Source organism: Carcharodon carcharias, chromosome 11, assembly GCF_017639515.1.
Source record: "Carcharodon carcharias isolate sCarCar2 chromosome 11, sCarCar2.pri, whole genome shotgun sequence".
Taxonomy (NCBI): Eukaryota; Metazoa; Chordata; class Chondrichthyes; order Lamniformes; family Lamnidae; genus Carcharodon; species Carcharodon carcharias.
This window is the reverse complement of record NC_054477.1, coordinates 62,479,015-62,494,364: the sequence shown is the minus strand read 5'-3', so window position 1 is coordinate 62,494,364 and position 15,350 is coordinate 62,479,015.

Here is a 15,350-nt window from a genome sequence, read left to right as displayed (position 1 = left end):
ACCACACCACACACAACAATCAGCATTGCCCCTGCGAAACTACTAACAAAGAAATGTCTCTGCACCCGCCTGACCCTTATCTGGCCGAACTTAGAACAGAGGGTGGAGAAAACCAAGAGGCGCAGAAGACCAGGTTCGATGATCATGGTCGCGAAAGAACTTTCACGGCGGGAGATGTGGCCCTTGCCAAGAAATTTGGAGATGGGCCCAATTGGCTGCTAGACAAGGTGAGTGCAGTAACTAGGCCCCTCTCCTATAATGTTTCAGTAAATGTCTGAATAATTAAACAACATATGGATCATCTCCGCAAAAGAACACTGGTCCCACAAAAAGAATTGCAGTCGTCATCTACGCTCAATTTTGTGCCACATGTAGAGGACAGGTCATGCGATTCGAAGCACCGACGGGGCCTGTGGGACCCGAGAGGGTCGGGGAGACAGATCTGCCAATTTATACTGATGGACAACTGTCCCCTGAAAAGGAGGTCTCGGAAAAACCAGCCAAGGTTGTTGAACTGAGATGCTCAACATGTCTGGGAAAGCCTGCTGAGAGACTTGACCTGTAAATAGTTATTGTGTAAATAGACAATGGCCGGGATTTTCCAGCCCCGATGCAGGCAGGACCTGCCGCAGGCAAGGTGGCGCCCCAGCCAGAAGTCCATTGACTTGCGGTGAGACCAGAAGATCCCAGCAGTGGACAGCTGTGGAAAATCCCTCCCAATGTGTTATAAGCTTGTTAGCTGCACTTCTAAGTAAACGGGAGGGATGTGGTAAAGCGAGGTACCCTGTCCCTTTAAGAGAATGCAAGACTACTGATCATGTGTCATCACAGAGGAATCACTGTACAGCACAGGAAACTGGGTCCAGTTCCAGTTCTAAGTCTAGTTCTGGAGGTTTCTGAGTGAGTACGTATGTTCTAGTGCTCTGCCCTATGTCTCAATAAATCATCACTGTTTATTCTTAAATCAGTCTCTCCCCGTTATTGATCACAAGCAGCAATTGATGAGAACATAGGAAGATGTGTAGTTAGAGTTTGGTTGACCAACGAACTCATTTACCCAAGACATAGAAGCAGGGCCACCAGTTGTGGAGTGATAATAATTGGCGATGCACAAGAGATTTCAGAGGGTTAGTTGCAGGTGTTTACAGAAATTAGGGGTGGGGGTGCAAAGATAAGGGAATAGAGGAATTGAAAGTAAGGATGAAAATTTTAAACTTAAGGCTTTGCTGGTTTGGGAGATGATGAAGGTCAGTGAGCATAGGAGAAATGAGTAAGCTTGGGCTTGTGCAAGTTAGGATACATGTTGTAGGGTGGCCGAGTTGTGCTATCAGTAATAAAGTCGATCTGCAGACACTTCTTGGGTGGAAACATTAAGTTTATTTACAATATACTCAGCAACAACCACATGTGTGCTTTCAACTCCAACTCTATCTCCACATTGACTGCTGAGGTAGCCTGTGCTACTCCCCTATTGGTTACCACAGATATTGTGATCTTCCTTAACAAGTGTTATTCTTAAAGGTACATTACAACTAAATAAAACCATAAATACTATAATCTGGCAGCAGAGTTTTGGATGAGCTCAAGTTCATGTAGGATGGAAAATTGGAGGTCAGCTAGGAGTACATTAGAATATTCGAGGTAATAGAGGTAACAAAAGCAAGAATAAGGGTTTCTTTGGAATATGAGCTAAAGAGGGGCAGGGTCAAGCAATGTTACAGAGATGGAAGTAGACGGTCTTGGTGTTGGAACAGATCTGTGGTCAGAAGCTGATTTCAGGATCAAATTGGACACAATGATTGCAAATGCTCAGGTTCAGGCTCAGACAGTTGTTGGTGAAGGATAGAGTCGGTGGCTAGGAAATGGAATATATGTCAGGGATTGAAACAATGGCTTCTGCTCCTCCAGTACTGGATGTCGAACAAGCAGTGTAACAATCAGATAGTGGAGGGATCAAGAGAGCTGGTGGTGTGCTTTCACATGGTGTCGCCAAGGGGCAGCATGTAGAAGAAAATTGGAGCAGTAACAATCCAAGGGTGGGAAGAGAAACCTTTGCAGATGATTCTCTTGCTACATTTGGATAGATAAGAGTGGAACCAGGCGACGGCACCCAGCTGGACTGTGATGGCGATCTGCTGGAGAAGGATGTTGTGGTCAACCACATCAAAACTCTGGTGTGCCCCCAAGGATATATCCTTGATCCCCTCCTATTTCTTATTTACATGCTGCCCTTGGTGACATCAACGGAAAATATATGGTATCAGTTTCCACTGTACACTGACGATACCTCACCACCACCACTTCTGAACCCTTCACTGTCTCTAAACTGTCAGGCTGCTTGATCAACTTCCAGTACTGGATGAGCAGAAATTTATACCAACTAAGTATTTTGAAGACAAAAGCCATTGTCTTCAGTCTCCATTACAAACTTTGTTCCCTTGCCACCAATTCCATCCAACTCACAGGCAACTGCCTTAAGTTGAAACAGAGTGTTTGCAAACTTGGTATTGTATTTGGCCCCAAGAGGAACTTCCTACCACATATCATATCACTAAAACTGCCTATTTCCACCCTCATAACATCACCCGAGTCCAACTTGCCTCAGCTTAACTGCTACTGAAACCCTCATCCATACCTTTGTTACTTCTCACCTTGGCTATTCCAATGCATTCCTGGCCGGCCTCCTTAATTCTACCCTCAACATATTTGGGGTCATTCAAGTTTCTGCTGCCCATGTACTAACACACATTAAGTCCCATTCAGTCATCACCCCTGTGCTCACTGATCTACATTTGCTCCCAGTTAACCTTGATTTTAAAATTCCCTTCCTTGTTTCCAAATCCCTCTGTGGCCTTGTTCTTCCCTACCTCTATGATCTCCTCTAACCTTACAACCTCCTGAGAGCTCTGCACTCTACCAATTCTGACTTCTTGATGAATCCCTACTTTAATAGCTCCAACATTGGCTGTTTTGCATTCAGCTTTTTAGACCCTAATCTGACTAGAATTCCCTCCCTAAATTTCTCTGCGTGCCGTAACCTCTCTTTCCTCCTTTAAGTCATTCTTTAAAACCTGTTGGGCTTCCGGCCTAATGACTCCTCATGTGCCTCAGTGTGACATTTGCTTGAAAATATTTGTGAAGCATCTTGAGATATTTTATTAAGCTAAAGGTGTTATTTAATGTGTGTTGTTTTTGTATGGGTCTTCGTGTCTTGCAGTTGGTTTTCATTTTCTTTCAGCTATTGCATCAAAAAAATTATCATTGAACAGAACAAGACTTGAAGTTCTCTGCACAGTTCTGCTCCCCATAGAGGCACTGGAAGAGATGCAAAAAAACTTACAAGACTGTACAGATTGAAGATATAGACTTACCAATGGCCTATTGGGGTCACGTGATTGTTTTTGGAGTCTCTGACCAATGAGCCCTAAGCGCGGGTAATCCGGGGTGCGTAGCTTTCTAGTCAAGGACCTGGTTCAAGCATGTAGCTTCTGAAGAGCTCTCTGTAATAAAGTTATCTGTTTCAAGTAGAAACCTGTTTGGTACGTCAGGTCATTACATTTGGCAATGAAGGGAAGATAACTCTGACGCTACACCTCGCCTTGTGAATGTGAGTACATCAGGTCTTAAGAGAAAAAGAAAAGTATACTCACCAGTCATGCCAATCTTTGGCAGAATCGATCCTAATGTTGTGACTATGGAAGACTGGAGACAGTAGGTAGAGCGCCTTGACTTTTATTTTGTGGTGAATGAAATTACCACGGAGAAGCAGAAATCAATCCTTTTGAGTATATGTGGTAGCAAGGCATACAATCTCATCCGCAGCCTGACGGCCTCAAATGTGCCGAATTCAAAGTCCTTTAACGAATTAATGGACCTTGTGAACACACATTTTCAGCCGAAGCCATCCATAATAATGCAGAGGCTTAAATTTAACTCCAGAGTAAGGGCCCCAGGAGAGTCCACCACAACCTATATAGCAAAGTTGAAGCAGTTGACTGAGCACTGTGGCTTTGGAGACACATTTAATGATATGTTGCGGGACCAATTAGTTTGTGGAGTTTAGGACGAAGCCATTCACCGCTGCTTACTTGCAGAAGTCAACATCGATTTGAAGCATGCCATGGAAATAGCACTAGCCATGGAAAGTGCTGCGAAAGACTCGCAGACTTTACAGAACATACAACATGATGCTGTTCTTCATGTGGGGCGGGACCCGGCTACCAGGAATGGCACGAAAACCAATGACATAGCAGCAAAGTGAGAGGGAATCTCTGCTGCTAGAAAAACGAAAATGCTAGTGGAAGCATTTCAGTAGCGACTCCGAGATTAATCTGTTATAGATGTGGGGGTAACCACATACCAGACACCTGCAGATTCAAATAGGATGAGTGCCATTACTGCCATAAGAAAGGTCATGTAATAAAGCCATGCAGGGTGAAATCAAAACAGCCCATAAGTCAGCAGACCAAGATGATTGAAGTGAATATAACAGAACTTGAAGCTGCCGTTACTGACATCTATTCCCTGTACAATGTCACAGCCGTGAAAACTGAACTTATTACCATCACAATCCAAGTGAATGGGAAGTCATTAATAATGGAGGTAGATACAGGAGCCTCAATCACAGTGATGGGAGAGCACACATTTAAATATCTAAATGAAGGTACCCAGTCACCGAATCTGGAGAGAACAATGGCTCAATTGAATATATACGCCGGAGAATCCATACAGGTAAAGGGCAGCACCACAGTACCTGTGGCATATAGGCAACAGACAACCCAGCTTCCGGTGATCATAGTGACAAGTGAAGGACCTAGTCTTCTGGGTCGAGACTGGTCACAAAAAATTAAGCTCAACTGGTCTGAAATATTTCACTTGAGAACAGGAGGAGTTCCTGAACTGCTAAGGGAATATGACAGTGTATTTCGGAATGAGTTAGAATTGAAGGACCTTCACATGATGTAAGGATCCCTCAGGTCAGAGCTGGTTCCTCTGGAAAATCATGAAGAGAAACAAAGCAATTTTAGTACCACTCTGAACAACTGAAGAAACAGATGGCAGAGAAGACTTAACAATGTTCAATATTCCAGGAGGAAGCCAAGAGATACAAGAATGAGACTGAAGAGCTGAAGAATCAGCTGACTGAAACAAAAGAAGCATTAGAAGGAAAAGTCGTAGAACTTTCCAAGATGCGGATGGATAATGAAGCCATGGGTAGTTCAACTACCGAACTGAACCAAGTTAAGATTTCACCAGAGAGAAATTTGGCCAACTGCAAAATCAAAACGAAGGATGAGTCAAAACTGCAGCAAAAAGAAGAAAAGACAGAAATCAGATCAGAAAGGCCAATAGGCTATGTCTCCAGAGCCTTCTCTGCGGCTGAGAAGGCTTATTCCCAACTAGAAAAGGAAGGATCATCAGTGATATTTGAAGAGAAGAAATTCCACCAGTATCTGCATGGACAATATTTCACTATAGTGTTGCATGATAAACCATTAATGAATTTATTCAGTGAGGATAAAGCCATTCCGCCAATAGCATCAGCAAGAATTCAATGTTGGACTTTGATATTATCTGCATATTAGAATACCTTAATGCACCATCCTGGCTTGTATATTACAAATGTGGACGCACTCAGTTGTCTCCCATTACCAGATAGCATTGTATATGCTCCAGTGCCACAATAAGTTGTGCTTGTACTGAATTTATTGGATTCTTCACTTGTGTGTGTGAAGCAAATTAGGAATTGGACGAACAGGGATCCAATTTTGTCTAAAGTCCAAGACCTTGTATTGCAAGAGTGGTCGAATTCACCAGTGTCTTAAGAGATGAGCCCTTTCCATGTCCGAAAAACAGAGCTACGTTGTCAAGATGGAATCTTATTGCGGGTATCAAGAGTTGTTGTCCCTTCGCAAAGAAGAGAACCACTCTTGACAGAGCTTCACAGTGTGTATATATTGAAGATGAAAATGCTTGCGCAAATATCTGGTGGCCAGGAATAGATGCACAGTGAGTTTGAAAGCACGGTCAAGGACTGTCTCCATTGTCAGCAACAACAGAAGTTGCTGGTTTCAGCTCCACTGCATCCATGGGTGTGGCCTGGTCGACCTTAGGTTAGACTACATATTAATTACGTAGGACCATACTTAGGTACCATGTTTTTATTGATTGTAGTTGCGCATGAGAAATGGATGGATCTGTATGAAGTCAGATCACCAACATTGAATACAACTATTGAAAAGCTGCGTCAATATTTTAGTATACATGGCCTGCCAGAAGTCATCGTTTTGGACAATGATACAGTTTTTACCAGTACAAAGTTTAAATGGAATCAGGCATATTAAGACAGCATCATATCATCCTTCATCAAATGGTTTAGCTGAAAGATCTGTGCAAACTTTGAAATCTGGAATGAAGAGGTTATCTTTAGAAACTCGACTTTCCTGCTTTCTTCTCAATTATCATACGATGCCTCATTCAACTTCGGGTTCAACGCCATATGAATTTTTGATGAAACACCACCTAGGTAAAGGTTAAATCTGGTGTTTCCAAACTTGGAGGGGAAGGTAGAGAAGAATCAGAGCAATCAAAAGTTGAATCACGATATCCATAGCAAAGCTTGAAGATTCACTGTAGGAGATAAAGTTTTCGTGCAGAATTTTGGAAGTGAACCTTGTTGGGTTCCTGATATAATTGCCTCAGAAACTGGTCCCTTGTCCTTCCTGGTGGAAGTGAAAGACTGAATTGTTCAAAAACATGTGGATCATCTTAGGAAAAGAGATATATTACAACAACCAGCTATTCTGTCTGTGATTAACATCGAACCATTAATCCCTAAGGTGACAAATCAACCTTGAATAAGCATACCCAACATTTCTGTATTCCACATAGGGCTACATGGATATATATCCTATGTAAAAGACACGGTACTGATGAGTACTAGAGATTGTTGTTCAGAATCAAGAAATTACAACGTGTGGTCATGTCAAACACAAACACAAGCAAAGTTACATTCATCACTTTACCCAATCAGGAAGCATTTAAGGCAATTCAGGTATCCTCAACTCATTGGTGCTTCATAACCATCTGAGGCTTTGTGCTAGCAACTCGAGTTTCTGCCTACAGGTGACTGATCCATTTACTATAGGAGACTTCCATTTGCCAGGCAGAACCATAGGATACTTGTTTAGCCTTTGGTGGGATGACACATTGTTCACTGATCAAACTCTTGTCAGAATAGCACACCTAGCCTTGCAGAAAGCCACAAGAATAGCTCAATCGTATGTAGAAGCTTCTAGAGAACAAATCGAGAGGGGGTGCATGCAAGTGGATTTAGCCACCCAATCACCCAGGAGGTTGGTCCAATTAGCTACTTCCTATGCTACGGCCAGAAGTTTGATGAATTGGTGGGAGATTGTTAGAATGGGTATGACGATAGTCACAGGAATTATGCTCTTATAGGCTATTAGACTCTGCTGCTACCAACATAAAACATGGAAAGGGACTCTCCAGGCACAGACAGTAACAAACCAAAGGTGCGCATCAGTTCTCCGACCTATGCATACTCCAAGGGAAAAGACAAGGGAAGGTTAGGTTATACAACCAGGTGGTTTCTGGCAATCTGGACAACTGGCCACCCGAAGGACCAGAAGAGGAATTTTCAACTTAAGGTGTGGCCACCTTGGGCTTTGCCAAGGGCCACAAGGGGGGACTGTTAGGAGGAAATTAAAAATGCTAAAAGAGAATACAGTAAGAATTTACTGAAAAACCCTTAAAATCTCGAGGCAGACATGGCTGCTAAATAGATTAAGAGTTGAAGATTACCAGATGAACATTGCACAGCCTTGAGAGTCAAACTGGAGACACAAGGAAGGACATAAGTTAAATTAGGTGTACTCCCCTCTCACAGAGGGACGGGGCAGATGGTTTTAGCTTAGATATGGGAAGACGTACAATAGACAAAGAGGGGGTTTTGATGAAACACAAACAGTCTTGAGCTGTGAGAACCAAAGTCTATGTGTACGTATTTTAATTTTGATTGGATAATATAATTATGTATACCTCCTTTAGAATAACTGGTTAGCAAAATCACATGCTAATGTTCACAATAGGATAGAGTTAGCATGGGACCGGTTACCGATTGGATGTATTCAAATGTACTCAAATGTATGATGATAAGAAAAAGTACAATAGTAAGGAAATGTAATCAATCTGGGAGCTGGGTCTTCATTCTTAGGAATGATTGTGGCTCCCTTGCATATGCCTGAATAAAACCGGTAAAAGGGTGCCTGAGTCTCTGTGGTCGCTGTGTGATTGGGGATTGTGACTTCTCCTCTTCAACTGGCCTATGTGGTAGTTGCAGGATTGGAGGGAGCACCTTCTTCACCATCGCAGCTTACTGGGAGATAAACATGTATATAAAATTACATTTTAGACTTGAAATCAGCCATTGTAGTGACAACAAAATTCAACATTATTGTAACCATTATACCACCTGTTTTAAATTTATTACATTAATCTATGGTCCTTATTACCAACTATGAAGAACCTTAACCATTTTATTTGTTAGAACATTTATACTAGAAATTGATATGAACTTTAATTTCCAGTATCAACATATATATTAGTAAAAAAATGGCCAAACTCTGCCTAATATGTGAATCCAATAAATTTAAATGTATATATGAGGGGACTAAGACCTTACCGTGTATAATTATTATGAATCGCTTTTCAGCCTGCTGACCTCTTGTGAAGGAATACCTCATTGGTCTTTGATTCTGGACTCTGGAACCCACATGAAACACAATTTTTTTTCTCTGTGGTCTCTGTACTATAAATCTTTATTTTCTCTACCCCTCTTTTATTGTATGACTGCAAAGGAGGAAATGTTGCAACCCCCCCCCCCCTTCAGCATTTAAGTATGTGCAAATAAACTAACCCTTTGAGTTCATCCTATCTTTGCTGTGGGGCTATTAATAGACATTGGATCACACCAAAACCAAGAGGTTGGGAAATGCAGCACCACTCATAAAGGGATAAACAAACCAAAACACCTTTCTGTTTCCAGGTGGTTGGTGAGAGGAGAAATTGGTGCTGATAAATTAACATCTCTCTTGTCCGTAACACATGTCATGATTGATGAAATAGCTGCTTTGGATTTTCAAATTTACAGTTTAGTAAGTCTCAACTCGGAATATAATGTCAGTTAGAGCAGCTGTGGAATAATAAAAGAAACTATATATTCTTAAGCAACCTCTTCAGAATTCATTAATGAATAGTGTTGGAAAACTTCAAAACAAGTAGTCCACTTCAATTAAAGCAGACCTGTATTTTAAGATGAAGAATCCTTAATGGCTCATTTGTCAATCTAACAGTCTCTATTGGCAATCTCTGACTCTTTCTTGCGGATGGAAGTGAATTGTCAGTGTTGGTTGTGTGTTTGTAGATGGCTTATGAGCCCCATCTTAACCTTGTAATCTCTCCAACAGGGAAGACGTTAGTTGTCAGTTGGTAGTGGTCATGGGTTGTTGGCTCATGCAGCTGCCCTCTCGTTCGTGGCTAAACTTGTTAATTGGAAGGCCTTGATACAATTTTTGATGATGAATCACCATGTTGGTCACAATTGGGCATCTGCTTTCTGAGTGCTGATGTTAATAGAGCAGATTTTCTTAGAGGCTTTGAGATTGTTTTTAAAACATTTCCTTTGGTCCCTTTGTGAACTGGTTCCCTGATGAAATTCTGATTAGAGCATCTGTTTGGGCAGTCTTGATTCAGGCTTTCTAATGTATGGCCCATCCACCTCAGCTGTTGTGAGATTATCATGGCCTCTTTATTTGGCATATTTGTGTCATGGAGGATAGTCATGTCTGTTATTTTGTCCTTCCAATTGATTCGCAAGATCCTTCTAGGACAGTCTTGATGTTGTTCTATGGCCTTGATATTGAATTGATAAGTTGTCAAAACTTTAGCACCATAGAGGAAGGCAGAGAGAACTACTGCCCAATGGACTTTGAATTTATTATTGGATCTGATATGATTCTCAAAACTTGAGCACATAGTTTACCAAGCTAGCACATTGGATTTGGTGGTGTACATCTTCATCGATGTTAGCTTTTTGGGATAGATAGCTTTCAAGGTATGGGAAGTGAGGGACATTTTCACTTCACCATGAATGTCAACAGAAGGCATTAGATTTTATACCTTTGGTGTGGGTTGGTAGAGGACTTGGGTCTTCCTGTTGTTCAGGGAGAGTTCCATGCTCTTGTAATCTTAAGGGAATACATCCACTATATCACTATAGCACTTTCCAAAGAGCAGTTTGACTCACTGAGTCAAAGGCTTTTGTGAGATCGGAAAAAGCCATGTTCAAAGGCAATATGTCCACCTTATAGTTCTTCTTACAAGTGAGAACTAATTTGTGCATCATCAGCATTATGTAGTTCTGTCAGGGATGTCCACAAAGCACCCCTGAAGAGGTCAAACATCCCTGCTGACTCGTGGGAGTCCCTGGCTTGAGTCCGACCAAAGTGGAGAACGTACATTCAAGAAGACACCGAACATTTCAAGAGACTTCATCAGGAGCATGCAGAGGTGAAATCGAGGCATCAAAGAGAGCGCACAAACCTCTAAACATCTCAATTGCCCATTCTCAAGTGCCACCTGTCCTGCATGTGGCAGAGTCTGCAGATCGCACTTTGGGCTTATCAGCCATCTCAGAATACATCAAACTGGAGAGGAAGCAAGTTACCCTTGACCTCAAGAGGCTGCCTAAGCAGGAGAAGACTAGTTCTATTACAAAAGTGGTTATTATCTTGGTTGTGGCTTTCAGCTAGTTGAGGGTGAAGAGTTTACAATCAGTGGGATAAGTTATTGCAGACCTGCAGGTACCTTTCAGCAGCAGGTTGCAGTGTTGCTGCGAGAAAGATTGAAAAAAGTGGTGTAATGACACACCCCTGTTTGACACCTCTTTTGATAGAAGGCGTGTGTGTTGGAGCTATTGCATAGTACTGTTATTTGCATATTGTCATGTAGGAGACAGATGAGGTTTGTGAACTTAACTGAGCATCCATATCGCTGTAGCCTCTTTCAAAGAGCAGTTTAATTCAGAGTCGAAGGTTTTTGTGAGATTGAAGAAAGCCATGTTCAAAGGGATGTTCTGCACTTTTCACTTTTCCTGAAGTTGATGTGCTGTGATATGTTAGTTATTTCTCTGATGGGTTGGAGGCTACACTGGAAGGACCTTCTCTGCAATTGGTGAGAGTCAATTAAGAAGTAATCTAGCTAGAGCTTTGTCAACAGTTGAGAGCAATGCTATGATCCTGTAGTTGCTACAGTTTGATTTATCTCCTTTCTTGAAGATTGTGATCATCATATCAGCTCTAAGGTCATTTGGAATTTCTTACTTCTGCCAGGGCTTCACAAATGGGGCATGGATCAGGGAGGTCAGTATGTCTCCTCCATGTTTTAGTACATCTACAGAATGTTGTCAGGATCAGAAGTTTTGGTGTTTTTCATCTGGTTGACAGCAGGTACAACTTTGTGAAGCATTGGATCATTGTCTAGCTCACTTCTGATGGGTGCTGTGGGAAGTTCTTCAGGGGGTGCATGTCCACCGTGAAGTTCTGATTGAGTAGTTCTACAGACTGCTCTTTCCAGTGGATGTCGATATTGTCTGTCTTTGAGGAGAGTCTGGTCATCTTTGGATCGTACCGTGCTTGAAGATACACGGAGCTCTTTGGTTGCCTTGAAAATGGCGCCTGTGTCATGCACGTCAACGAAGAGTTGAATAATTCCTCAGCCTTCTCTATCCACCATTTGTTCTTCAAATAGCGGGTTATTCTTCCAATTTCAGCTTTTCCTGTCTGGTAGGTGATATTCTTTTCCGTGGAGGTTGGATCCTGTTGCTAGGTTCGGAATGCTGCCCTTTTACAAGCAATGAATTTGCACATTTCTGTATAGTTCTCATCAAACCATTTTTAGTTCTTTTAGTGTTGTGTCCAAGGATTTATTGGCATGCATGAGTGGTGATGGATTTCAAAGTTTGCCAGTCATCTTGGACATTGCTTGATGGTATGAGAATCTATTTTTGTAGTCTCAAACTGATTTGTTCTTTAAATTCCTTGAGTTTGGTGTTGCTTGATTGAATTTAATATTTCAAGATCCAACCTTCATAGTTTATTTTTGTGAGTTTTGACCACTGATGGATTTCCTGCTGGATGCAATTTTGCAAGCAAGTTTGATGTGAGGCAGGCCATTTTTAGGGCACCTTTTCTAGCCCCTTCCCATAGTGTGGTGTGCAGAGCTAGTCCTAAAAAGGGCTGCTCAGACACAGCTACAAACACCGAATTGCCTCGATTAAGAGTGCAATCGAGCAGAGGTCAAAATAATTTTCTTCAAGAGCTCTTCTTGAGATTTTCTCGAGAGCTGTTTTTTGATATTCAGGAACTACATTTTGGTTTTCAGGGGCTCCTGTTCATTCTCACTAACTCTCTTATTAGGTGATACAGTCACGTAGCAACATTATCTCCTGTATTTTTGTTGAACATATGAGGTATTTGGATTCACACAGAAACAGAATTAGAAGAATTAATCAATATCCCCAAAAGTCATCATCCCTCTATTAAATTTAATGCCTCAACACACAAGGAAAGCATTAATTTCAAAGTCACAGCTGTATTTAAATTGGCACATGAATGCAACAGGCATAAGCTAACAACAAAAATTTTTTTTTCAAAATAACTGAAGCACTCATCTACACACAAACAATCACCCTAAACATGCCTTCTATAGACTGGTGAGGTCACAACTGCCACATTTTCATCCCATTTGTACTAAGCTGGAAGATTTTAACCAGGCAGTTACTATCCTGTTTACTGCATCTCAGATCTAAGTTTAATAATTGATCTAGCATTGATATAGATATAGCTTCAATTGCTGTTTGCAGAAGAAAGTTCCAAAGTTTTACACCTTTTGTGTGTAGATTTGTTTTCTAATTTCACTCACGGAAGCTTGGGTTCTAATTTTTAGATTTTGCTTTCTAGTCCTAGACTCCTCTAAATTAATTGATCATTTATCTCATTACATGTCCTTCATTGCAACAGTGATTACACTTCTGATGTATTTCATTAACTGTAAAGCACTTTAGGATTTCCTAAGGTTGTTCATTACTGTCATTACTAGGATATGAAAAATAGTTGCATGCTTGTCTCTAACATTCACTGCACCTCAAGTAATTCACAGTATGTCAAACACTTTGAGATGTGATAACACATAAATGAAAATCTTAATGAAATAAAACTGATCAGTATTAAATTATCCAATTAACAGTGTTCATTACAATAGTACCCGCTACATTTTTTCCCCAAACAGTACTCCTGAACCAATGCAGCCTTAAGCTAGAGACACCAACATACAGCTGCAAGAAATTCATTACTTCAGTGACTTCAAGCTTTTCTGGCTCCCAGTGAGCTGAGTATTCCTTTGTTGACAAGTTTAACTAATCTTGAAAGAATAGTTTTAACGTGGAAAAGTTGTTGGCTACTCAACAGTTTCTTATTAACCCACAATTACTTACTTTTTCCAGATATTTGTGTTAACTGTCTGCCTTGTCAAAGTAAAAATGGAAGACTCCGATTCTGTAGAATGACTATTCTTTGATTAATTAAAAAAAATAAAGTTTTTGTAACTGGAAATAAAGACTAGAAATCTATGCCATTATTCTGCTTAAGAGTTGTGCAGTGTACCAATGGGTAAAACAACAACTACATTTTCAGAACAAGTTCATAGAGAAAGGGGAAAGTGGGACAGTTTGGTATAGGCTACATCCAGATATGGACCACAGCCACTCTTTTGAGATACCTGATGCGTTCAAGAAAAACAGTCTCATCTAAAGCAGCAGAAAGAATTTCAGAGGAATACATTCCCCATTTGTAATTGTGGAATTTCAGGGCGCATGTGTCAGTCTCAAAGGCTGATCATGACCTTTGACTCGGTAGCAGTGAGCTTGATTTGAACTTTGCCTGTTGGATGCTGCTCATGATCTGTGCAGACAAAAGTCGGTCTTCCTCGGGTTGTGGGAAAAAAATCACAAAAACACAGCTGGAAAAGCATTAAATCACATGTAGTTAAACAAACCCTTCCTCTTCCTTTAGCATTTGCTTTCCTACCTGATTCAACTGAACTCTTTCTCTCTAACCAGACTCCCTCACAGTCTCTATCTCCCTTGCAATTTCTCCCTTGCAGCCTCTCTCCCTCACAGGGTGATGTGCTGCTACTCACTTTCCCACTGCGCCTCCAATCACAGGTTCTCTCCTGTGTTTGCTGCTGATAAGTTCAATTTCTATCAGCAGCAAATATGGGAGGGAACCAGCCTGTGATTGGAGAAGCAGCTTCTCAAATATTCTGTCACTCCTAAATAGGGGGGACAATTTTTCTCTCATTGGTTGCCCCCATGATTGAACTTTCCCAGGCTTTTTGGGGTCTTTCAAAAGCAAATTCACCTGCTGCCACTGTATATTTTGTACCATGGTGTGGAGGACTTAACTGGTATCTGCTCATGTCAGGTTGTTACTAGCAGCTCCAAGATATCGCAATCCTACCCGTCGCTACTAGCCAATTGCCAAAAGGCTTGTGGAAATTTGCCATCCTTAAAAGAACATGTGTGTAATGTTTCTTTAGGCTGTGAGGCGTTGTGCAGCAGGTCCTACACTGTCTTGATGGGATACTGCTTGGTTATAATGATCAGACAAGCCTGTTAATTTAGGACAAGGTCCTGCTACAACATTTCATCCCTCTTCTCAGCCATCAGGTTATCCACCGTTGAAGGATTTAGTTGCGGTAAGACTTATTCAACGAAAACCCTTGCTCACCATGTCACAGGGTGCTGTAAAGTAGCTTTATGAGGGCTTGGAATGATGGAGAGGCACCACCTTCTACCTCACCGCACCCTAAGCAACCTGCCACTGTGGACCATGACAGTTTATTTGTCAGGAAAAAGTCCTGCTTATTTTGCAGCTAGCCTCCATATCTGGAGGTTCTTCACCAACACAGTTGGTAGCTACAGGTCACCCCAACCAATCTAGAATTAGACTTGAAGACACACAACTTTCACTACCACTCTGTGTTCATCTCTCAAACAAAAACAACTTTTCACTCATGAACTAAGTGCTACTGTGGGAGATTTTATTGATAGGCTGTGGTTCCTTCCCCTTTTACAGAAGATACCCCATCATATTATACTTTTCCATCACTTGTCTCTTCCACATTGCCATGCTGACTGTAAATTCAAATTGGACATGTTGAGTACTTACTAAGGAAAGATTTTAGCCTGGATTTTGGAGGCAGCAGCAGAG